Source organism: Ambystoma mexicanum, chromosome 6p (genome assembly GCF_040938575.1).
Source record: "Ambystoma mexicanum isolate Mex_15411 chromosome 6p, UKY_AmexF1_1, whole genome shotgun sequence".
Taxonomy (NCBI): Eukaryota; Metazoa; Chordata; class Amphibia; order Caudata; family Ambystomatidae; genus Ambystoma; species Ambystoma mexicanum.
In genome coordinates this window covers 928,495,149-928,520,746 of record NC_090935.1, presented here as the reverse complement: position 1 = coordinate 928,520,746, position 25,598 = coordinate 928,495,149, and positions in this window count along the sequence as shown.

Genomic DNA, 25,598 nt, shown 5'->3' with positions numbered 1-25,598 from the left:
TCGTAGTATTTTATTCTGCAAGTCCAAGCTCTAAGCAGATAACTGGAAAGCTCAAACACTCTAGACAAACCTTTGGGTGTTTTACAAAACTTCAGGGCCCTGACCATGATGGTAATCTTACTTTCATTGAATGTAGGGCCAAGACTTAATCTTCTAATTTGTCCTACTTCCAGGCAGAAGAATAAAAAGTCCTATTCTTCCTCCCTTTCAGCCTTGAACATCGGTCAGCATGTATTGTCCTGGGTCCACCAGTTTCTGGTATTATATGTTACGGGTTAGATGCCCAGGAGTAGTTTCATATACACATTTCTTTGGCTATGTTATGTTATGTTATTATGTTATGTTATGTTATTTTGTATTTATATAGCGCCTTATATACCATTGGTATGGTCTGAAGGCGCTGGTAGGTTGAACGCCCTTGGGAACCGAAGTTCAGGTCACTAGAGAGAGTAGAGAGAGTCAAGGTGCATGTGAGCACCGGGTATGTGTGCAGCTGGTGCGGTATTCATGTAATAGCTGCTTTTTAGCGGTAGGTGTGGTGGTTGCGAGATCAGTAGTATGTGATCGTTCTGGCAGGGTTTATCCAGACTGAATATGGCTGCGCTAGGCCTGAGGAGAACGCATGGCTGGGGGTGTGTAACCACCAGTGTTTACTTAGAATGATGTGGAGTGAGCGGCAGATGTTGGTATGAGAACAGTTATACCGAATGGTGTCATAGTATCTCTGTGTACTAGTTGAGTGGTGGTGTAAAGAAGAGAGTAAGCGTGGTGGTGAGATATGATGGGTTATATGCTCTTTCAAACGTTCCCTGCATTCCAAACCATACTATGTACGTCATGCACCATGCATTCATCTGTTTTGCTCACTCACCCGCTCTACGTACTCGTCCGTTTTATGTCCTCACACACACTATGCATTCATCCCCTCTACGCACTCATCCCTTCCACGCATTCATCCCCTCCACACACTCATCCCCTCCACACTGAGAGGCTATTAGGCATACTTCTAAATGCACTTTTCACAGAGATGCTATTGGGTACACTTCTAAATTCCCTTTTCACAGAGAGGCTATTGGGCACACTTCTTACTGCACTTTCCACAGAGAGGCTGGTGAATCAAGGTCAAATATTGTTCAAAGCCTAGCTTATTTTTAATGTTGCGATAATTTTGAAATGTAATCTTGCTTTCATTGTTATAGAAACAGTCCTTTAAGCCCAATCCAAATAAAAGGCGGTTAATGTATGCTGCTCTGCTGGCACCAACAGTACTGGGATATTCCAGAAGGATTTGAACCACCAACCTTTAGGACATTCTCAACATGGGAAAACCAGGCCAATTTTCTTAACATGATTATTTGTGAAGACTGCCATCAAAGCTTCCTTGCTGACTTTTAATTTTGGACTAGACCACATTTTAATCAAGAACACAATTCAACACAATTCAATTGAGCAACATAAAGAATCACAAATTGCCCCCATTTCCAAATTACCCACAAATTACCCACAATACCAAATGTACTCATGGGTACCACTAAAAATCTCTAAAAAGCTTATTTTCAGCGACTTTCATTTTAGGTATTTCACAGAGCCCCCATAGGTTGGCTGCATACAATATGGAAAATTGCATTTGAGCTTTTTACACCTCCAGGGTGGAATAAATTGCATGACCTCTAGATGTTTTTGGGAAGCTCAAAGAGCTATGATGCATCTATTCATGGACAAGTTCCTCTTCTCGATATGAGGGATCCAAACACCATATTTATTAAATCATATGCCCAAATAATCACAGAATTCAATATTTTCTATTTTAATACTGTTTAGGCTAAGGTCAATCAGGGGTTGTGATTTTTTTCTCTTCCTGCTGCATGTTATGATCTTTGTTTTTGCTCTGTTGACGGTTAAAGTCATATGACTACACAGCAATTCAAAATTATTGAAGACCCTCTTCAGGCTCATCAGCATTGTAGAAAATATAAGGAATATGCAAGAGCATTAATGAATAACGTAAATCAATATGGGGCCATTACACAGCCCTGTCTTAAGTGACACTTCATCTCCTAGTATTTAACCTGTGTTTCCCTTTAAGGAATCATGTGAAATGTACTACCCAGTACCGTTAATAAGGAAAACGTTATCCTTGGCATATTAAATCCACAGCATCTGTCCAATATCAAACCTCTACTGGATAGCATTACATATTCCACGAGAAGTTGGCAACGGGATAACTCCCTGTTGACATTCATATTTGGACCGGTCTCATTATTAACTCATCCGTACATGGCCTTGATTTATTGCACTTCACAAATTAAGATTTAAAAAAAAAAAGATCTTACATTTATTTAAGTGATTTAACAAGTTGTCACTCCCATTGCTCAGAACAACAAGGTTTTACCTGATAAATACATAAAATCCCCTCAATCAATTGACTTCCCATATCATAAGGAATCTGTAAGAGTGCACCATAAACCTTTGTCAGGAAATGTGCTAGTGTATTTAAATATGTGTACATTTGGAGATTTTCAGCTAAAACACCCCTGAGATAAATAAATCTATTTACCCTCTTGAGTTTAGAAGCATTTAAGGAAAATGTTTGGGAAAAATTCTTCTTACATCCACAATCAATATTTATGTTTTCACAGAGATTTTTTTAATTGTTATTTTTCATGCATATGCATATCAACTGCTTCATCCTCTGTACCAGATGACCTTTGGGTCTGCCTGCTTGCTGGAGAAGAGAGAGTTGGACTACGCTGCTGTTTGAAATCTGCACTGGGAACAGCCTGTGTGAACTCTGTTCTAGTTTGGTGACTGCGGCCAGCTCCCCGAAGTAGATATCTCAGTCTAGGCCTGAGTGGCATCGGCAGAGGAACAGAGCTGAGAAGGTGCGTGTGTGGGGCAGGAGGGGCCAACATCCAGAGAGAAAGCCTTGCCTGCTGCAAGACTACTTCGTCCGATCCCCGCTGGATCCCTGGGTGTTGAGCCTGGCGAGCTCCTTAAACCCTTATCCTGTCCGCTGTGCAGGCACGGCTATGGCTAGCGGCCGCCGTGGTGTTGGAGGGCCCACCGTTGCTTGCGGCACACCTGCCCCATGACTGGAGAATACTGCGCTGAGTTGTACTGCTGTAGCAGGGGGATATTGCCACCTACATCATACTGTGCACTCTGTGGGGCCTACTGAGATGCACACGGACTGCCTATGGACCTGCTTGATTGCAGCACGCTTGTCGGGGACCATCTTGCCAAGCAAGAAATAATTGGGATCATGGTGCACACTCGCTGTATTACAAGGGGGACTAGATGGTACTGTGTGTTCTGCTTCCTACACATTGTTGACTAGTGTCCTCGTTATCAGTTGAAGAAGAAGCAGTAACATCGTATAACCATCGGCTTCCACCATCCAGCCTTCATCTGGAGAGGCACTGCATCAAGGTAAGCCCAATGGGGCTTTGAAATCCGCTGATAACCTCTTTTACAACTAATTTCAAATTGTTCCTCACTTAATGCAAAAGTCGCTGCCGAGCGTGTGACATGCTGTAAATTAGTGCAATAGCTGTTAATGTGAATTTACATCAAAGCGTTATTTTCTACTTAGGCATCTGTGTTGGTAAATTCTTATAAGTGGCACCTGAAAGTATTATTTGCAACCTAATCGCAATCTTTAAAGCAAGCTCAATATTGTTGGCTGTTAATTTTGAGTGATGAGGTGTCTGGGGCTGCAAGGTAATAATGCCATTGAGGTTGTCGAATGGATGAAAAAACTGAGAGAGTAGATTTTATTACCTTTATATAGTGCCTACAGACAAGATTCTTTTATGTAATTACCATTAGACAACAGCAATCAGTTATTTAATGTGAACCCTATGGCTTTTCTACACAGCAAGCACCATTCCCTAAGCGCAAACATGTTATTATTATGCACTTAAATTTGGTCTTCCCCTTTATAATACCCTTTATAATACCATACATAGCCGTCAAGCAGTAATGTATCTGTTTCTGCTGAGCCTCGTTTGCCAATCAAGCTAAGAACCATTTTGAGCTCCAACTACTTAACCGCACTAGACTACCTAGCAGAGGTATGCATAGTTGTACTAACCAACAGACATCTATATAATTTATCACCTTTCTAACCCATTTCTTTTCACTTATTGTCTTCTTTCTCATTAGCAACTCAAAGAACTGTATTTCCATATAGCTCAAACAACACATTGAATAAACCAGGTCATAAACAAAGGCCCAAAACATACTGTACAAGATACTTACAACCCTCCTGAAGAACCAATACTACACTATTGGAGAAACACGTGTTGAGGGAATTAGGTACACCAAGGACCTTACTATCAAGTAATAACTAAGGACCCTGAGGACATAAGCAACTACCTAGGATTCTACCTGTAGAAACAACAGAGTTCAGCAACACCTAGGTCTCTATCTGTGGAAACAACCCTAAAGAGCCACAATTAGTTAAATCAATAGACCCTGAAAGAATCAAGTTACAAAATCCTACTATGAGGACATAATAAGGACCTCAAGGACACAAGCAACAAGAAAGGTCCAAAACCTTACTATGAGGAAATAATAAGGACTTCAAGGACCCAAGTAACAAGAACGATCTCTTACTGTGCAAATAACACTAAGGGAAATCAATCATATAAATTCTACTTGGGACTAACTTTACTTCCTTTTGTGAACAAAACATTAGGGCTCAGGACATCTACTCTATCCAAAACATACCAAGATTGGATTATTAGTAAAAAATGAACTCATACTTTTTTTTATGCTTCTGCCTGTCATTCCGTAAACTCCCCTAGTCTGTAGGCACTATATAAAGGTAATACAATCTTCTCTCTAAGTTCTTATAAGGGGCACTTTAATATTTTCCTGCATTTCCATGGCTGTTTGAATGCATTATCCAAGATGGCCACCCCTACCTAGGGTAGAGGAGCCATCAATTGCCTGGAGCCTGCCCCCTCTACGATTGGCTGCGTTATTCCTATTTCTTGCAATCAAGGGACCTGGTAAGTGGAAGCCAGCCTCTCCATCTAAGGCCCTGTCTATGCCTGTCTCGGCTGAGAAGGGTCTGATGGGCCCCCACAAACTATGCCTCCGCCTCCAGACTTGATCCGTGGACATCCATGCTCTCTGCATCACTTGAAGTGAGTGATGGCTGTACTCTTTCATTGCCACCTCTACCATTCCTACGGAAATTTTCTTCCCTGCATTTGTACTTTGCCTTCCTTGCCACTACTAATCTTCATCTCCTATCACTGCATTTAGGCTATGTTTTGCTATGACATCTGTGCACCTCTCTTATATTGCATCTGTGCTTTTTTTTTTTTAAACAATTTGATTTTTAGGCTGTCTATAGCCTTAACATCTGTGCACCTCTCTTGTATTGCATCTGTGCCTTTTTAAAAAACAATTTGATTTTTAGGCTTTGTGTAGCTTTTATGTCTGTGCACCTCTCTTGCATTGTATCTGTGCCTATTTAAAAAAAAAGAATTAGATTTTAGTCTGTGTGTACCTTTTATATTTGTGTGCCTCTTATCTCGTGATACTGTATTCCTTTTTGCATTTATGCCTTTATGACTACTTCCATTTGGACATCTGACGAGTTTAGCTAGAACTGTGCGGTGCAGCCACCTTTCTTGCATTCCTCTACTATCCTCTGATGCCAATATGGCTCTTCCCATCTCTCCTTTTTTTTCTAACTGGTACACTATCACCTATCCCCCCTCTCTCAGGAAGTCTGGTAGAAAAAAGCACAAAAAGACATCTTGAGTGCAAACCCTGGACTTCCCATCATAGACACCTACGGCAGTGCTTTCTCCAGAGAAGTTTTCACTGATATCCTCTTCTTTGTCCCCTCTTCAGATTTATGGACTCCCATCTCATCTCCACTCTCGCTTCTTCCACATTGTCTACCATTAATGGTGCCACAAAGTGGGGAGTTCTCTTGGCTGGCTTCTCATCTTCGAGTTGCTTCATTAATTTCTATCACACATGCACTATCCTGGTTCAGGGTCCAAAACACAACTCTTTGACTGGATTCTGCGTTCTCTCATTAACATCCTTCCTTCTCCACCATCTCCACCTCCCACTCTCCCTCTACCACCTTTGACTGCTGTACCAGGCCCCTGTACACCACCTCATAAATCTTTCGAAGGCAGAGACCTCCTCCATCAGGAAACTCTAAATGCCCACTCAGCCAATAAACACTAGGCTGACATCTGCAGCCTTCTTGAAGACATTGACATCAACCTCGACATTCTCACTCTTACCGAGACATGGTTCAATGCCAGCTCAGTCACTTCTTTTGACTCCCTCCTCCCTGACAGCTTCAAAATCATCTCCAAGCCTCGACCTCACCGCACTGGTGGGGGGTTGCCCTAATCTTCCCTGAGTGGGTTCCTGCTTCCATTTTACCCACCCAGCACTAACCTTCCTTTGAAAGCCTGGTTTTCAAGTTAGTCATTTCTCCCATCTCCACCCTGAACATTTACCAGCCTCCATGCAGCGCCACCATGTTCCTCTCTGAATGGGCTGATTTATGTTTTTCCTTACTTTCATCCACCTTCAACTGCATCCTCCTGGGGGATTTCAACATCCAATTGACTCCTTTGGCTCTGCATCCACGCTCATCACTGACCTCTGCACCTCTCGTTCCCTCTCCATTCTCCCTTCTGGGCCAACCCACTCAGCTGGGCACACTCCGGAAGCCCTCATACACTCTGACCTCTCTCTCTCTCCCCTCCACTAGTCACCCCCCTCTCCTGGTCAGACCCTTCTCTCCTCTCCTCCCACCTGTGTTCCATTGGCACACTAACCGCTCCCAAAAAGCCACAGCACCCTTGTTCACTAACATCCGCCCGATGAAACAAGTGTCAGATGCTGTCTCACTTCCACCTTCATTCCCCCTCACCTTCTACCTCTGATACTACCTCTGATTCTACCTCTGACTCTGCTCTCAGCAACCTCCACCTTTCCATCACCAATACTATTGATATTCTTGCCCCAGTCATAAAATATCCCTCTAAGTGTAACACCTTGTATGACTCCAAACTTGCAGCCCCAAAACTGAAGTGCAGGGCCGTGGAATGGAAGCGGCATACTTCAGGCTCACCCTCTGACAAACTGGTCTGCCGCCTGCTCCAAAGGCAATACAGACTCTCCATCCTTGCCCAGAAAAGAACTCACATAGCGGCATGGATTTCGGTGCATCAAACAACATGGCTGCACTTTTCAAGATCTGCAGGGAACTAACCTACACTTCTGCAAGTCTCCTCCTCCCCTTCTCCTTCCCAATCCCTCTGCAATGCACTGGCCACACACTTTCCCACCAAAACTCAGGACATCATGAATGCTCTTGCTAGCCATCCTCCTAATCCAACCCTCACCCCCTTGCCTCCCTTAGCCCCTGACCCTCCTCCATCCTCCTTCCACTCCTTCTCCCCTTTCACACCTGAAGTTACCAGAGTTGCCCACACAATGAAGGTCTCTTTTAAACAGTTTTTCCCTTGCTCAACCAGAACCGTCAAGAATAACATAGGCTCACTTGCCCCTGCACTCGCTGGTTTCTGCCATCACTCTTTTGACACTGGATGTTTCCCCTCCTCCCTTAAGCACTCCCTTGTCTGTACGCCCACTCCTAAAAAACCTTCAGCAATACCTACCCTTCCTGGGGAAACTGGTGGAGAAGTTGGCATTGCCCCAACTCAACTCACACATAGAGCTTGTTCATGGTATCCACGACCATCAATCTGGATTCTGAGCATCCAGAGGCATGGAAACTGCTCTTCTGAACACCTGTAAAGAACTGCTCGCTTCTCTGGACTCCAACTTCCTAGTTGTCCTCATCCTTCTTGATCTCTCCTCAGCCTTTGTTACAATTAACCATTCCATCCTCATACAAAGGCTACATGATACCCCTGGTATATCGGAACGGGCACTGGACTGGCTGATATCCTTCCTTACTGAACGCTCTTCCAAAGGGATGTATGTGATTATTTTGAATATGAACATTTCGAAGATGAAAATGTAAAATTCTAAATGATCATATTCGAAATAAGCACCCCACAGCCAAATGGCCTTTATAGACCCTGCTCCCCCATCCCTTTACTTACCTGTTGGTGCCACACTTCACTGTGTGCCACCGAGTCCCTTCAGTGCCAGTTCCCTTCACTTCCGTGGATGGGAACCGGCGCTGCAGGGTCCTTTTCTCTGTTCTTTTTCAAAGAAGTTGTTGTTTTCAGTGCAGGGGACACCCCCACCACCCTCAATTCCATTATAGAGAAGAGGGGTGCAGAGGACACACCTGCAACTCCTGCTTCCCATGTTTGCTATAATGAAAACCGCATGGTTGAAGTATTCAGCATTTTCAGCTGTACGTAATTTTGGTACAGCAAAAATCCAATCATTTCAACCATTCATTTTTTTTTAAAGATTGTTTTTGCAATGCCCTTTCCAAGTCATCTTGGGCACCTTCTCCTCTCCTACTTCCTTCTCCACCTGTAGTGTCCTCCAGAGTTCTATCATCTCCCCATTGGTCTTTAACATCTACCTTGCTCTGCTTGGACACCTCATCTCCTCCTACTCCTCCAACTTCCAGTGTTATGCAGATGACACACAGCTCTTTTCAAACTTCCTGCTGACCCTCTTGCACCCTCCATCATCCCTGACTGCCTATTTGCTATCCAGTCCTGGTACACCTCCAATGATCTTTGCCTCAAAGCCTCTAAAACTTGGATCCTTCCCAGTGGGACCCCTGCTCCCTCCTTCTTCCCTTCACTCTGGCCTTCCTCCTTAAGTTCTCCAAGGAGCCTGCTCCTTCTTCTGAAGCCAGAAACCTTGAAGTCATCGTCAACACCTCTCTCTCCTTTCTCCCTCACACTCAGGACATTGCCAAGTAGTCCCACTTTCAGCTCTTCCTTCTCAGAGGAATTCTCCCTTGTGTTACTTTCCGCCAGAGGCTCTATGTTACCTGAGCCCTGGTTCTCTCTAGACTTGACTATTGCAAGAGCCTCCTCCTGTATCTACATTCCTCCACTCTGCGACCACTTCAGCTAATCCAGAATAGGTCAGCAAGACTTAGTCTTGGCCTTAAGCCCAGGGACCACATCTCTACTGCCCTAAAAAGTCTTCATTGGCTCCCAGTTGCTGCACAGATTAAATTCATATCCCTCTGCATCATCTACAAGGCTGTCTGGAGCATGGGACCACACTACCTTTAACTTTATCTTACTAAATACTCTCCCTCTAGACAACTTCATTCCTATGGCATCAACTCTTTGTGTGTAAAGCGTTTTGCTAAACAGAGGGTAGGTGGTTGATCACTTTCCTCAGCATGGACTATGGAACAGCCTCCCCCTACTTCTGTGTCTTGAGCAGGACTTTCTTAAAGTCCAGAAGCTCCTCAAGACCTTTCTCTTCACCTCCTCCTTCTATTCTTCTCTTCTCTGCTAATTCCACAGTTGCTGTGATTGGTGTCTGGGGCCCTTATGCATCCTTGGGGGCCAATGACCCCCCACACCCATTCGGCCCAGCTCCTGTCTTCCCTCAGCACTTGCCCTGGCACACTCTCCACCCTGGAGGATCAATCTTACTCCTAACATGGCAATTGGCCATGTAGCACTCAACAACCCAAGACATTTTTCTGTGGCTCACCCATGAACCCGGACTCCTCAGCACTTACTCCCTGTGCCCTTTTCCTTGCTGCACTTGCACATTCTGAATACTCACAAGGCTTAGTAGTTTCATCCTTCCTCCTTTTCCCTCCATTGCTCTTATTAATTTATTGTGTTATGTAATGTATTTCACTCCCTTGCCCCCCCCCCCCGGCCATGAAGGCGATTTGAAATGGTATATTACTTGCTGTATAAGCCATATACAAGCAAACAATAAATACATGCATGAATGAATAAAATGGAACATGACTGTGATGAACAAAGGTAGTATAGAGTTCATTCAATCGCTGTAAAATTTAGGGTGTTCTCGACAACAAGACTTAAGCAATAAACCCCCCCTGGGTGTGGGATTTATTGGGACAGGTAATGCCCAGCCCAGTTACAAGCCTTTGTGAAGCAAGAGCTTTAATGTGAGACCAGGCATTACCTTTCCCAGTAAAGTCCCCTCGCCCTGGCGGGTTTATTGCTACTGGTATTACCTGGATACTCAAGTTGAGAAATTGCATGTTTGTCATTTCTTAACTTGAATAAAAACTACAAACCTAGATGGCCACCATGAACTAGTGAGAAAGGAACTGCAAGTAGTCGCTTCCCCCTTTCCATGGTGTCAATTGCCACAACAGAGATATTCTGGGAACACTTTGAAAACCAGTGCTGGCGAGGGGTAAGGGAGTGCCAGGTAGTGGGTTGGGGGTGAGTGAGCAATGTGGAAATTGTGAGTGGGGATGAGGAGGGGAAGGTGGGGAAGGGGGCATTGCATGCTCTTACCTGCTGCCAGGGTGGGTAAAATGGAGGCCTCCCGCTTCCAAGAAGACAATGTAGTGAGGCTTTTGATTGAGTGGGAGGCTGCCACAATCCACCTTCTCTTGCCGGGATGCTATTGTGCAATCTACAAAGCTTAACTCTGGGTACTGGCACCACCCGCAACAGATGGAATGTTCAACCCCTTACTAAACAGCTCCTCCAGGAAGGAGTTGGTGTGAGGGTTGAAAAGAAGGGTCACCAGTTCATTTTCCTGTTGAATTTCTATAGTGACAGGAAATGTATTAGCCCACTCCCCACCAATGAAGATTATCCCTCTAGCCTTAGTGTCCGAGCATAGTAAATGGATTATTCAAGGAAGGAATGAGTCAATTCTTAGGTCCTTCAAGACAATCAAGACCCACATCTGATTTAGCATATTGAAGGCAAAGGTACGGTTCATGAAGGCCACATAGACTGGATTTATTGTATAGGCATATTTAGATATCAGTTTAGTTGCCTGTTACATGGTTCATATGTTAACCAAATAAATTCGAACGTCATGCAAAGGTGAGACAGCACAATCATGTGGATCTTCCTTTTTGAAGACAGGAACAATAAGTGCCTGATGCCAAGAAAGATAGACTACACCTATAATCCAAATTGCATTCAACAGTCTTGTGAGTAGAGGTGTCAATATTCCTTGGCGTATTTGAAAAGGTCCATGGCTGGAGAATATAGAAACAGGCTCTTACTGTTGTGAGACATTAGCCTCCATAACGTCCAGCAAAGTAAAAATGTTCATCAAAGACACCTAGGTTTCTTAAACATAGATAAATGTTTGGAATCAGAAAATCAAAGTTGTAGCTGTGTACACAGTGTTTTATCCACAAAGAAGGAGAAATATGACTTCTTGACTCCAAGATCTCTTTGCCTAGGAGCGTTCAGTTTTCAAACCTTTCTTCTGCCTTTATCTTTGATCGGCCCTCTAGGTCAGAGGATGCATTGTGAGCTCACTCTAGTGTAGTGGTATTAGATAGTGCCTTATAGGTATATCTATTATTGGAGTTTAATGCAATGTGTGTCAACGTAAGCTTTAATACATTGAGTGAGCCCCTTTGACAGGATCAGACAGCCTTCCATCCGTCCAACCATCTCCTCCCATCCCAGGCTACTGCCCTCCTCTGCCAGATCCCAAATATTTAGGAAGTGTACACACATCAAAGAAAGTCACACACACACACACACATACATGCACGCACACATACACATAACAAACACACAGACACAAAACATGGAAAATGCACCTCCACACACTATTTAGCCCCACTCCATGTCAAACAAACAAAGACTGAAGCCCACAGCTTCCCACCAAGCTCTGTTCTGAAATCCAGCCCAACTGCAATCCAGACACATAACCCCACCTTCATTTCAACCCTTCCTCTTCATAGATTCAGCCTTTGCACATAATGTTCCCATAAAGGACAGAGAACACCAGATAGCAGGTCTGTTGTGGTAATAACATGTAAAATCCTTGACAAAAGATTATCAAATCTGCTTGTTCATCTTTTGTTCCCAAACCACAATGTTCCAGGATAACATTGTATATGTGTTGTGTGGGTTTAGATTGTCATTGGCTCCAACGATATGTGACATTGTATGAGTTGAGGCTGCTAAATTTGGAGTACTCAGCAGCTTATTGCAGGTTAAACCCCTATTGAAGGGAACATCTACATTGTCAGAGGTCAGGATACCAAACATATTTGATGTAGTTAATGTTATTCAGTTCCTTGGTGATCCACTAATAATGGCCATTTGATCTAGTGGACTCTTTTATAATCCTTGAAATTATACAGCATTGTAAAAAATATTAGTTGGGTTCTATGGCACCAATACAGTTTACATGATGTCCTGAGTGGTAAGTGTAAATGTCCTGAGTGGTAAGTGTAAATGCTGGAGGTACAGAAAACTCAGGGATAAAAAGTGCAAAATGACACGATCTCAATTAATGAATTAGATGTATTGATGGGATTGCTGATCACATTGAGCAGCTAAATACCAGAATTCAGGGAACAAACAGATACCACAGTAACATCCACCTGGTTGTGTTTAAAGAGGTCCCACTCAATCTATCCTATATGCAATAAGAATACTGTTAAGTTTAATGTCACAAATTATAATGAGTGTAGAAAGTCATTCAGCCAATTTGAAGATTGAAGAAAATATATCTTCCTTATCATGACAGCTAGAGTCCAGAATGCTAAAAAGGGATCAAAAAAAGATTTGCAGCCGTGCCCCGCTTCTAAACATATGAGTTAATTTCAGGTATTTTTGCAGGGCAAATGACTACTATGTGGAGCTGCACTCAGTGTCCCCCCTCTCTTAAATTAGCAGTCACATGTTGTGTGAGTTAATAGCTCCTTAAAGATAAGAAGACTTGTTGGCATGAAAAGAGAACCCAGCTATTTTCTATCTAGCATACATTTTTGAAAATGTCAATATCCGATGTTATTAGCATTCAAAACAGAATCCCAAGATTTACAATTGTGTGAACCATTTGTAGGCAAACCAAGGGCCTCATTAAACGTTTGGTGGTAATTTGGCTGTAAATATGGCGAATTACCACTCAACTCAATTACAGTTGCTGCCACTTGGTTCTGTGAATTTACCACAGGATTGCATTTTTGCAGTCCAAAGGATTTACTGCCAGTGAAATTTTGGCACAATAAATCCACTGAATCTTGGTGGCAAAGTGGCAGATTCACCTCCAGCTTTTTGCTGGCAGTAAAGCCTTCATTTTTCCTCCAATGCTATAATTTGTTAGTGTGGGGAAAGCAGTGGTAATTGATGTTACACCAACAAAAGTGTTGGTAATAGAATAACCACCACTTTTTTCCCTGCAATGCCAAACTTGTAATGAGCCCTTGCAAACTAACTTGACCCTCCAAGACCGAAATTCCTATTCCTCACAACAACACTGAAAACCCAGACATACAAACTTGGCCATCAACCATGGACTCTGAGGGCTTCACACCCAAGCTAAACACCTGCACCAAGTCCCTGGGATTGCACATCGACAAGCACCTCTCCTTCAAGACACAATTAGCTAAGAAAAAACTCAAACAGCTTGGTATCAGATCTCCCTCCTTTAAAAAGTCGAGCGATTCCTCCCGCCAGACAGCTTTAAATCCATCATTTAGGCACTGGTACTATCCCACCTGGATGGTGGCAATGCACTCCTCAAAGGTCTCCCTTCATCCTCCCTTGTGCCCCTGAGAAGTGTCCTACATGCATCTGCATGCATCATGAAGGGTCTAAGCAGATACAACCACATCACCCTGGTCCTCATAGACCTTTACTGTCACCCACTGCATGCTCAAATCACCTTCAAGTCCTCCTGCATCATCTATATGGCAGTCACCCTCAAGCTTAGCCTAGCTACCTTGCAGAGAAACACTGCATCTCCGGCGGACAACGCACCACCAGAAGCCAGGACACATGCAGACTTGAAAATCAACTGCTGCAAAAAGTAAAGGACTAGAAAATAAGCCTTCTCTGCCAGCGTCCCAAGACTATGGAACCTCCTCCCCATCGGCATCATAATAACTTTGGATGCAAGACAGACTCCTGAGTAAACTAACTGTATGCAAGTCTGAAGTGGCAGTTTTGATGGTTTCTTCAGACTGTCTCTTGTTTTAGAAACATTGTTAGAGGTGTCACTTGGAAGAGTTGCAATTCAGTCCTATCCCCTAGAAAAACTAAATCAGTGCGTGGGAGCAGGATTATGGAGATCCTTTTGGTGCTCTCTGACATCTCCTTGAAGTGACTAAAGAAAATCCATCAGAATTTGTTCTGCTCTCACCAGACATAACAGGGTATGTTATTATAAACATCATTTGCTTGCAACGGCAAAACACTTTATTAGGCCTTTCTCAGATGTCTCTCTGCATGTAGGGTATTAGCCTACACTATCATCACTGTTGAAGGTAAGCCTCAACATTGTCCAAGTCTGCTGGACTTTTATTGGCCCATTATTTACATTGGCGCTAATGATTTTACATTTAGTTATAGCTTTGAGGCAAGGATGCAAGGAATTTCAAGAGAAAAACATATGCAATCACAGAAAGTCCTTCTCTGTGTAGTAGATCAAGAAGAGCCTTCAGAGTTGCCATTATGCACATGTACAGCATTCTTGTCAATGGAAAGTTAAACTGTTAATATTCTTTGCAAATACAGATAACCAGTTCCCCACGTTCTCCAAAGGATAGAGCACTATATTCGGGATCTACAGCCCTAAATGTGCCAGGCCTCCCCACAATGCCCCCAGGATCCAGGAAGCACTCTATGCCTACTGGTTCCTGTTAATGCTGCATTGGAGCCTAAGGGCCTTCATGGACAATGGTGTCCAGACCAGGGTTGTAGGTAAGGAAAAACTATAACCTGTATATATGCATGTATGTGTCTATCTATCTATCTATCTATCTATCTATCTATCTATCTATCTATCTATCTATCTATCTATCTATCTATCTATCTGCCTGTCTATCTATAAAGCTGTCAATGGGCCTCATTCCGACCCAGGCGGTAAGGGGTTTACGGCAGCGTAAACAGCGCCGACCCTTACCGCCTGATTCCGAGGTCCCTTAGCGCCATGGAGGATTTAACACCTGCTTTTAGCAGGTGTTAAAATCCATGGCCCTAAGGGACCTTGATGTTAATTACGCCACCGTAATTTACGGTGGCGTAATTAACGCCTTCCCCACTCCCATTATGCCCTATGGGGCAAAAATGGAAATGGGGAAGGGTAAATGGGGATTGGGGTCTTACCACCCCGCCAACCTCGGAATGGGGCGGTAAGTCCGCCAACCACCATGGCGTAAACGTAGTTTACGCCATGCGGTAAAGGTACGACCCAGGCGGTAACTTACCGCCTGGGTCGGAATGAGGCCCAATGTGTGTATGTGCGCATGCAAGTGTTTAATTGTATTGTTTGTGAGCGCGAGGGAATGAGAGATTGTCTGTTATATGATCAAGCAAATGGAGAATGATGGGCGTATGAATGCGTGTGTGAATGAGAGAAATGGATGAATGTGTATGAAGCATGCAGGTGTGCCGGGAAGCTGACCTGCCTCTGAATGCTCAGAGGGAAAAGGAAGGAGGTGCGTGGGAGGAGAGGGGAGTTTGATTGATGGGAGATATTTGCCAGGCCATCTAGATTAAAACAAACATGATAAGAGTTATTACATGGCAAGACTGGCCTACATTGATGGGGCAGTGTATTTGGACCTGCGCCATAGCATGTTTGTTTTAATGGGCATCATTAGTAAAGACAGCATGAGTCATGGGTGCTTTATTCTTAATGCCCTTTTTTTATTACATGACAGGAATGGTCTATGTTGTTTGGCGATTTTGGGTTTATTGTTTAGTGTGGCATGGAATTATTTAATGGGCATCATGAATAAAGCTAACATAATAAGTGTAATTACATGGCTAAACTGCCCTACCTTTGTGCAACCAATCTGAATATTTTTTCTCATGTTGCATTGCTTTTTTCACTGGCATTAAGGGTAAAGTCAATACAAAGTGTGTTCTCACATGACAAAACTGGCTTATATTGGTGAAGCCAGTCTCGACACGTGTTCTTATAGTGGCATGGCCGTTTTACTTGCAAAGTTAGCAAGAGTATGATGATCTTACATGGGGATATCGGCATGTATTGGCAGACTCAACATGGGTATGTTTTCTTATAGCATCAATGTTGGTATTAGGCACATAGCAAACATGTCTATGTTTTTAAATGAGAATGCTGGCAGACATAGGTACAGCCAGCATATAAATGTAGGAGCACAGGCAGAATAACATTTTCTTGTATACTGTCAGAAAGGCACCATGAACATGCATTTTGAAACGCTCCCGTGCCCTGTTCGTGACTTGCATTTATTGGATGTTTTCATGAGCTAACCTACACCATCAATTACAAACTGTGTGGCTTTGTAACCAAGTTTTCATAACGTGTGCTGTCAAATGCATCTGTTTAACCAATTATTTTAACAATGTTCTTGGGAGGAGATTGGTTCAGACCCCCTTGCTAAATTGGGTGACCAGAAATATTTGCATGCCCCCGAACAAAAAAGAATCCATTCACTACTGAATAAATAAATAAAAACAAACATCATGTTGAAACAAACAGTTTTCAAACACATACAGACACAACGATAGAACCTGAGGTAAAATACGTTTACCCTGAACAGGAGAGAGTTGCACTGTACCACACACTTGATATTTCGAACATCTTCATTCGAATGAAAGAGTTATACAACGATGTGTGTGATCAAATAATTTGTTTTCCATTTTTGCTATGAGTGGAAGGTGACAGACAAGGAGGGAAGACCAGACTACAGCCTAAAAAGGTAAATGGCAGATGAAGAGAGGAATATACAAACGAAAATAGGATCTTGGCAAATTAATAATGTTTCAAAAATCTACCTTGTTATAATATATGTGCATTGCTTTTTTAATGAAAAGACATGGCAAAAAGGAACATACACTTGTCGGTTCATTAATGCAATCATTCCTTATTTAATTGTTTTCCTTACAACTCTGGTAACAACTATGGGGGAATAGCAAGTACAAGAAACCAAAGTGGATTTTGTCAATAATATGTGCAGATTGAAATTAAAGAAATATAGTATTTATCAACCTTAGATGGAATATAAAAACTACTATGGCAGATCTTGGCACCCTCAGAAAATGGAAACTGAACGTATACATTAGGTTATGGAAGAGTACAGACCAATCAATAAACATTATTTTCGTTATGGAAACAATCAAGAACAGTAGCTCAGAAACAATATTGGGATATAATGTTTAAAATCTTAGATAAAGAGGTCCCATTCATAGCAATGTATGCATCTATGTGTTAAAAACAACAAAGAAGTTTAGAAAAGGAAATGCCATCTCTACATTGAAACAAACAAAGAATCACATATAATTACACACCAAATGATAAAAAAAATAATTTCACTGGAGAAAATGAGGTGATGGACATGAGAATTTTGAATTTGCATCTCTTGCCTTTTCCCTGATTCACACAGTCTAAAACTGGGGCCACTCTGGAGATGAGTTTAGCACTTTTGAGATGCCGTTGACGAAATCTTACTAAATTACATTTGCAAATGTGCATAAAAAGGCCACATAGTAGGGATACACGATTTTAAAAGATATATTGTTCTGCAGCCTTGGCCAATGTTGCTATTTGCACCCAACCGCCTTTCTAGGTGCTATGCAGAGCATGTTGGAAGGAGCAACAGAAAAGAGACACGAGTGAATGGGCACAAAGCAATACACACTCGGTGGTCGGACAGGAAAACACATTCCTTGCTGTTGACTAAGGCATGTGGAAAGGAGGAATCCAGAATTGAGACAGAGGGGGCACAGTGGACTCTGGCGAGGGTCAAAGCGGGTAAAGGTATTTAGTATGGGCCTGGGGTGAAGGTTTTAAGCTTTATCAAAATTAAAATGTAATTTTGAAAGTGCTTCTGCAGGTTTTCTGCATTTGAAAACCGATATATTAAACTGTGCATTTTGAATGTTAGTGTTATAAGGTAAAGGACATAATGCACATTTGTTTATAAAGGTTGAATGTGTATTATACATCAAAGCATAATTTTACCTGTAAGCAGACCAACTAATGTTTTGATTACTATTACAAGTAAACATGTTTCAAATTAGAACTTTTCTCTCTTTTACATGCAAAAATGAGATGTTGTGAACTAAAAATTACCATGACATGCAAAATAGCTATTAGTTAACCTCTTAAACACAAGAATCTCCAGATCGTATTAGCATACCACTTACATCAATTAATCGATATAAGCATAGTAATTGTGTTTAGCCAAGACAATGGGCCCTGGGCTAAACTTAAATATTAACAGTAATTGCAAGCATCATACTGGAAATCCAGTCTAAAACCTTTCGTTTTATTTTTGTTCAATCAAATCTGAAAGACAAGTAGTGTGATTAATGGGTAATAGGTGGGCCATTCAGTACATTTTAAAAGAAGAATTTGCATAGAGAGGTTCATCCAAACACAAACTGGGAGAGCATTATTTTTCAAAGATGGTGCATTTGTTGCACTAGGCCTTAGTATTGAAGAATACATTATTTGTTTTCTTTTGTCAAGTTGAAGGACATTCTCAAGCAACACATGGTTTCTATTGATCATAATGTAGCCCAAACAGATGAGGCTCAGCTGATGTTTATTAAAATCAACGTGATAAATATGCGTTCAAAATGACATTTGGAATTATACATTTCTTACTGTAGTTTCTGAATGATTTATCTTGCTGAAAAATATATATTGTGTGCATGATTTCTTTATTTTAAGAACTAGATCATGCATGAAGTGGCAGAAACATAAAGTATATCTCAGGATTCAGAATATACTGTAAAAAGGCCAGTAATCTGACCTTGTCAAGAAGGAGTGAAAGCACCTATCAGTTGGGGTTGGGAGCCCTACAACCAGACTATCCAGAGTACCCTCTGAGGTGGACAGAGGGCACTGAGAGGGTCCTTCTTTCCCCATACCTCTTTTGTGCCAAAATGTTTAATTGAAGACCACTCACTCTGGTCTGGTCTCAGAAAGCAGAAACTTGTCAAGGTCTCCCTTGTTTTATCAGTACTCCTGTGCCAACATCAGAATGCCAGAGAAAGGCCCCAATAAGTGAGAACACACTAGCATCTCAAAACAGAGACCATCCATAGGGGAATGGAGAGTTGCCGAGAGGACATAAATCTGCAGCGCAACCACCAAACCACTCCGAGGCGTCTGCACTACCAGGGAGAGTGGAGAGAATGAAAAAATAGAGAGAGAGAAAGCTTTGTCCTTATGTGGCAGAGAAGGACATAGCACAGAGATGATGAAGTGAGCCGGCAATCCCACACCCTAACAGTGAGGCACCCTAGACAACCTGAGACCAACAAGGGAAAGGAACTCACTATGCAGGATACTAGAATGTGAACCAGTTCACTTTTGCCTTTGCTCCTAAATTATCCCCACTGTAAATATGGGTTGAATATTAAGATAGGCCTTCAAATATAATATTGTGCTATTACAAGGGATAGTTTACTTAGAGGTATATGGAAATTACCCCAACATCATCTATCAACCATCTACTGTGATACTTATCTCCAAGACTATATTGTATATAACATGGCCTGCGGTAGCAGCCATGTAGTTAGGGTTTAGTTGCTAAACCCCTAGGAAGAGCACTTTTTGGGCGCCTTATAACTTTGCTCTCTCTGGAAAAATCCTCACCAAACTTTGCGAAGAAAGTATATGGCCCACTCTGAATCATCTTGCAAAGTTTGGTGAGGTTTGGTCCAGGTGGGGCAAAGTTATAGGGGCGCCCCGCTGTAGGAAGGATAATCCTTCCTTCTTACAGCGGGACGCCATAAGTGCACAGAGTTTCCCTGTATGTGTCTCTGACTTATATGCATTATATATGGGTCTTCATTTGTATTGTTTGTACTAGCACAAGTGTGTAGTAAGTCTTGAATTGTTAGCTAGTTATTACATGTTTAACATTACACAATCACCCCTGACATCTTGTTACCAACATAATAAAAACAACCCTTTGTAGGTAGGGACTTTTCATCACCATTAATTTCACATGTGATGCCATCAGTGATGTCACCAATGACATTTGTGATGTTATCTTTGATGTCCTGGGTGTTAGTCTTAGCAGTGCACGGTGGTGACACGAGTTATGGTTGCTTAGCTTACCATTACTGGCAAATTTCAGAGGTTTTTCGGTTTTACCTGTAACCATAACGTCCCTGTAACAATGGTTTTCCATTGAATTTCATAGGTTTTTATTAGTTCAACTTAACCATAACGTCCCCTTAACTAAGTTTTTTCATTGAATTTCATAGGTTTTTATTAGTGCAACTTAACCATAACGTCCCTTTAACAAAGTTTTTTCATTCAATTATTGTATATACTTCTCTACTTTGTGTATCTCTGAGGATATCAAAGTACCTTCAGGTGAAGTTTTGTCTGATTTATTTGAATTTCAATCTTATCCTACCTTCTTTCTGGTTTTCTTTTCTTCCAAAGCCCCAACACTTCCCTAATGACACCATCTACTCGGCAGTACTAATAAAAATCATTTTCAAGCGATACATTGTATCCTGTATTTCTTGCACATATTTTATGTGCCATCACACATTGAGCCTCCAACTTTATTTGTATCCCCCACCGTTTCCCTGCAAATGTTTATTTCCATGCAGACTGATGGGATGCCAACATTGTTCCAGATTAGGGAGTTTGGCACATTCTGTATGTCGTCCCGCCACATCTCTCTATACTTTCAATGTAATTCTAATTGTTTGTTTTTGTCTTAATACATTTGTTCTTGCAATATTTCAAGTCAAATTTTGGCCTTATTACAAGTATGGTGAGGTAGTAAAAAACAGCAGTAAAATGGAGATAACTCTGTTGCAGGTGTGTTACTGAACCACTGTACTATAAGTTTGGCGGTTCGGTGGAGGCAAAACCTCCAATAAAATGCTGGAAGTATTTCTACTGCCTTAAAACCAAAAAAACAGCAAAATCTGTGTAATTACCACCAGTGTAATAAGCGCTAGTGGTAATTCTCCCAAAGTCCCCACGGAGAACAGATTCCATAAATGGGCAGTAACACCAGCATAGCACCACTTGTGATCTAGTGTTAATTCCGTTGGGCCAAGTGGCAGTAACAGTAAAAACCGACTTACCGCAAGAATACTGACAAACCTGTAATGAGGCCCCTAACTCTCTTCACAATTGTGGAATGATTATTTCTTTTTATAAGTCTCCTAAGTGTATATAGTCAATTACACTGGTCTCCTCATTTTCCTATGTTTCTAAGAATTTCTTCTCTGCAATATGTCTTGAAGTGTGGGAGTTCTAAATCTAATAAGTCTGAATATTTTGCTAAGGTCTTCCAAGCCCTCCTCTGAACATTGTGGCCACATTTGACATTATTTGTTTGGTGCTTGAGTTGTTTGGGGAAAGACTCAGGGTGTAAACTAAGAATATGAAACAAAAGCTTTCGGAGAATTCCTTGCTAACATTTTCCAATACTGATATTCCTGTTCATGCTTTTTGCAATGGTACTAATAAGACAGACACATATAAGACACATTAGGATTCAAACGCCTTGCATTAAAACCCCTGTTAATCCTTCTGGTCTATAATTCCTTGTTCAAAATACCCCATATGTAGATAATGAAAAGGAGAAGGAAGGGTGTCCCGTTTGGGTGTTTTTAGTATTGGAAAATGTATGGGATATTTATCCAGTCACAAGCAGCCTAACTAAAAGGTTTCATCTCCAATCTAAGGATGAGTATAATAACCTCATTAAAACCCATTGTTCACATTGTCACCCATGAGTACTCCCGGGCTACCCCATCAAAACACTTTTCTGTGACTGAGAGAGGTAAAGCATTGTCATTGCATATCTCAGTTACTGATGATAATGTTACTGTTCTGTGAAAAATTACATCCCAAAACAAATTCTAGTGCTTCCTGCCCTACCAGCTCTTGGCTTACCCGAACAATCTATCAGTTAGAATCTCCACACATTTTTTTAGGTCCATTTTCAGTAGGGTGATATGCCTTTATGGCTTATACCCCTGATTGACTTATATTGGTCAATTCATAGAATTCAGCACAGAAGTAGCGCAAGCACCTGGTGCAGAGAGGGAGCGTGTGCCACGTGTGTGCCAGGCGCAGCGCAAAACAGCATTTTGGCACACCGTGTATTCATGGATTTCCCAAGCCATTTGCAGCCGTGGTGCAGCGAAAATGCAGCAGCGCCAGTAAAGTACCCAAGAACGCCCCTTGTGCCATAAAAAACCATAGAAATCCCCAATACGGCGCAAAGGGACGCGCCAACCCCGGACCAGCATACAGCCCCTTTGAAAACGCATCCCCCGCTCGCGTCAGCCAAAATGTGTGAAAATATTTCCGCTCACCCCCTTGAATATGCTTACCCCACTCACGCATCCAAATCATGTGAAAAAGGCCTACTGTAACCCCTTCAATATATGTATTCCGCTCGTGGCAGCCAAAACGCGTGAAAACTCCTTGTGCACCCCCTTAAATATGCATACCCAGCTCACGCAAACCAAATAGCGTGAAAACGGCCTACCGTAACCCCTTCAATACATGTACCCCACTCGTGCCAGCCAAAATGGATGAAAACTCTTTGCACACCCCCTTCAATACGCGTAACCCGCTCGTGCAACCCAAATCACGTGAAAAGTGCCTACTGTAACCCTGCGAATATGCGTACCCCGCTTGCACAAACAAAATCACATGAAAAGCGCCTTGCGTACCCCCGTGAACTTGCGTACCCCGCTCGTGCTTGCCGAATCATGGGATAAATGCCTCGTGTGCTGGCAGCACCCGCGAACACACCCTGCAGTCAGCCCACACCACAAGGGACCCCCATCACCCGTGACCATGTCCACAGGCAGCCCACACCACAAGGGTCCCCCTAATCACCCCTGATCATGGCTGCAGGCAGCCTACTACACAAGGGACCCCCATCACCCCTGACAATGGCCGCAGGCGGCCCACACCACAAGGCCCCCATCACCCATGAACATGGTCACAGGCAGCCCACACCACAAGGGCCTCCCACCACTGTGACCATGGCCACAGGCAGCCCACACCACAAGGGCCCCTATCACCCGTGACCATGGCCACAGGCAGCCCAAACCACAAGGGCCCTCCATCACCCCTGACCGTGGCCGCAGGCAGCCCACACCACAAGGGCCGCCCAATAACTCCTGAACACGGCCGCAGGCAGCCCACACCACTAGGGCCCTCGATCACCCATGATCATGTCCGCAGGCATCCCACACCACAAGGGCCCCCCATCACCTGTGACCATGGCCGCAGGCAGCCCACACCACAAGCCCCCATCACCTGTGACCATTGCCACAGGCAGCCCACACCACAAGGGTCCCCCATCACCTGTTACCATGGCTGCAGGCAGCCCACACCACAAGGGACCCCCCATAACCCCTGACCATGGCCACAGGCAGCCCACACCACAAAGGCCCCACATCACCCCTGACCATGGACGCAGGCAGCCCACACCACAAGGGACCCCCATCAACCGTGACCATGTCCGTAGGCAGCCCACACCACGAGAGCCCCCCATGACCCGTGACTATGGCCGCAGGGAGGAACATGGCACCATACACCGCAAGCAGGCCCTGACTCATGTCCCCCCACCCCACCAGTGACAGAAACCTGAATGCAGGCTCCTACTCATGTCCCCCCACCCCACCAGTGATAGGAACCTACAGGCAGGCCCTGGCTCATGTCCCCCCACCAGTGACGGGAACCTGCAGGCAGGCCCTGACTCATGTCCCCCCACCCCACCAGTGATGGCAATCTGTAAGCAGGTCCTGACTCATGTCCCCCCACCCCACCAGTGACAGCAGCCTGCATGCAGGCCCCGACTCATGTCCCCCAACCCACCAGTGACGGCAACCTGCATGCAGGCCCCGACTCATGTCCCCCCACCCCACCAGTGACGGGAACCTGCAGGCAGGCCCTGGCTCATGTCCCCCCCACCAGTGATGGGAATCTGCAGGCAGGCCCCGACTCATGTCCCCCCACCGCACCAGTGACGGCAACCTGCAAGCAGGCCCCGACTCATGTCCCCCCAACCCACCGGTGACAGCAACCTGCATGCAGGCCCCGACTCATGTCCCCCAACCTCACCAGTGACGGCAACCTGCATGCAGGCCCCGACTCATGTCCCCCCACCCCACAAGTGACAGGAACCTGCAGGCAGGCCCTGACTCATGCCACCCCCACCAGTGGTGGGAACCTGCAGGCAGGCCCCGACTCATGTCTCCCAACCCCACCAGTGACGGCAACCTGCATGCAGGCCCGACTCATGTCCCCCACCCCACCAGTGAAGGCCATCTGCATGCAGGCCTCGACTAAATGAAAATCTATTAAAAAAAGAAAATACACCAAATATAAAAGAAAAATGAGAATGTAAATGAAATGAACGTTAACAAATTGAAAAGCGAAATCCAAATGAACATGAAAATCCAAAAAAGATAAATGCCTGAAAGTGGTCCATGTCTAAAGTAAAGTGTGCAGTTCTAAAGGAAAATAAATAATAAACCATTACTCCATGGGAAAACAAAAGCCAAACAATCCACCAAGTACAACTATGTACAAGAAAGGATGAAGGGTCCATGATCCTAAAAGGCTGAATGAACCTAAAAAAAACACTATAAAAAACAACTATATACAAAAAGTGGAGCAATGTCCATGGACTCCAAAGAAAAAAGAAAAATAAAGGAAACCTAACACTAAATAACTATTTACAATGGTCGTAGCTAGCATATGGCTCACCGTTGTTACCAAGAGTTTTGGCCAGGACATCATCAAACTCAGTGTCTATAGCCCGTAGTCGGACTGTGCTCTATCCTCGAGGGCTCGCCAGAACACTGCTGTGTTCTCCACCAACTCCCTGCGAGTCTCCTCAAGGAACTCTTCCTGCCTCTCTGCCTTCCGCATGGAGTTCTCTGCCCTGACCATGGTGAGCCACGCCCTCTCGGCCCGCTGGCGCTCTGCATCTATCTGCCGGCCCATCCGCTGCCACACGGAAGGCACACTTTGTCCAGGGTCTTCCTGCCTTCCGACCAATGCCTGCCCCTCTGATGTACTTGACCCCGAGTCCTGACGCCTCCTACGTCGAGCCTGCTGCTGCCTTTTAGCCATCTGCCTGTTCCAACATGACTGCCTCCGGAAAGATGGCAAACTCTGGGGCTGTCGTGCATGTGCCCTGCCCAAAGGTGCCTACACAACCTCTATTGCCAGGGGTCCTGTTGCTGGGGTGACCACCTATGCTGAACCTCTGACTCCCGACTGTGGCAGGGATGGGATCTCACCAGCCTGGCCTCGGTGGATGTGGCAGGTCCACAGGGGGCCCTGGTGGCATCTGGGCCGGAAGACGTCATGGAGGACGACTGGCGCATAGTGGTTGAAGAGGAGGAAGGGGTCGCAAGAGCGCCCAGCACATGGAGGAAACCCCCGACATTGCAGCCGCCATAGCAAGATCATGATGGCACACACCTGTTCGTGATGACATGCATGGT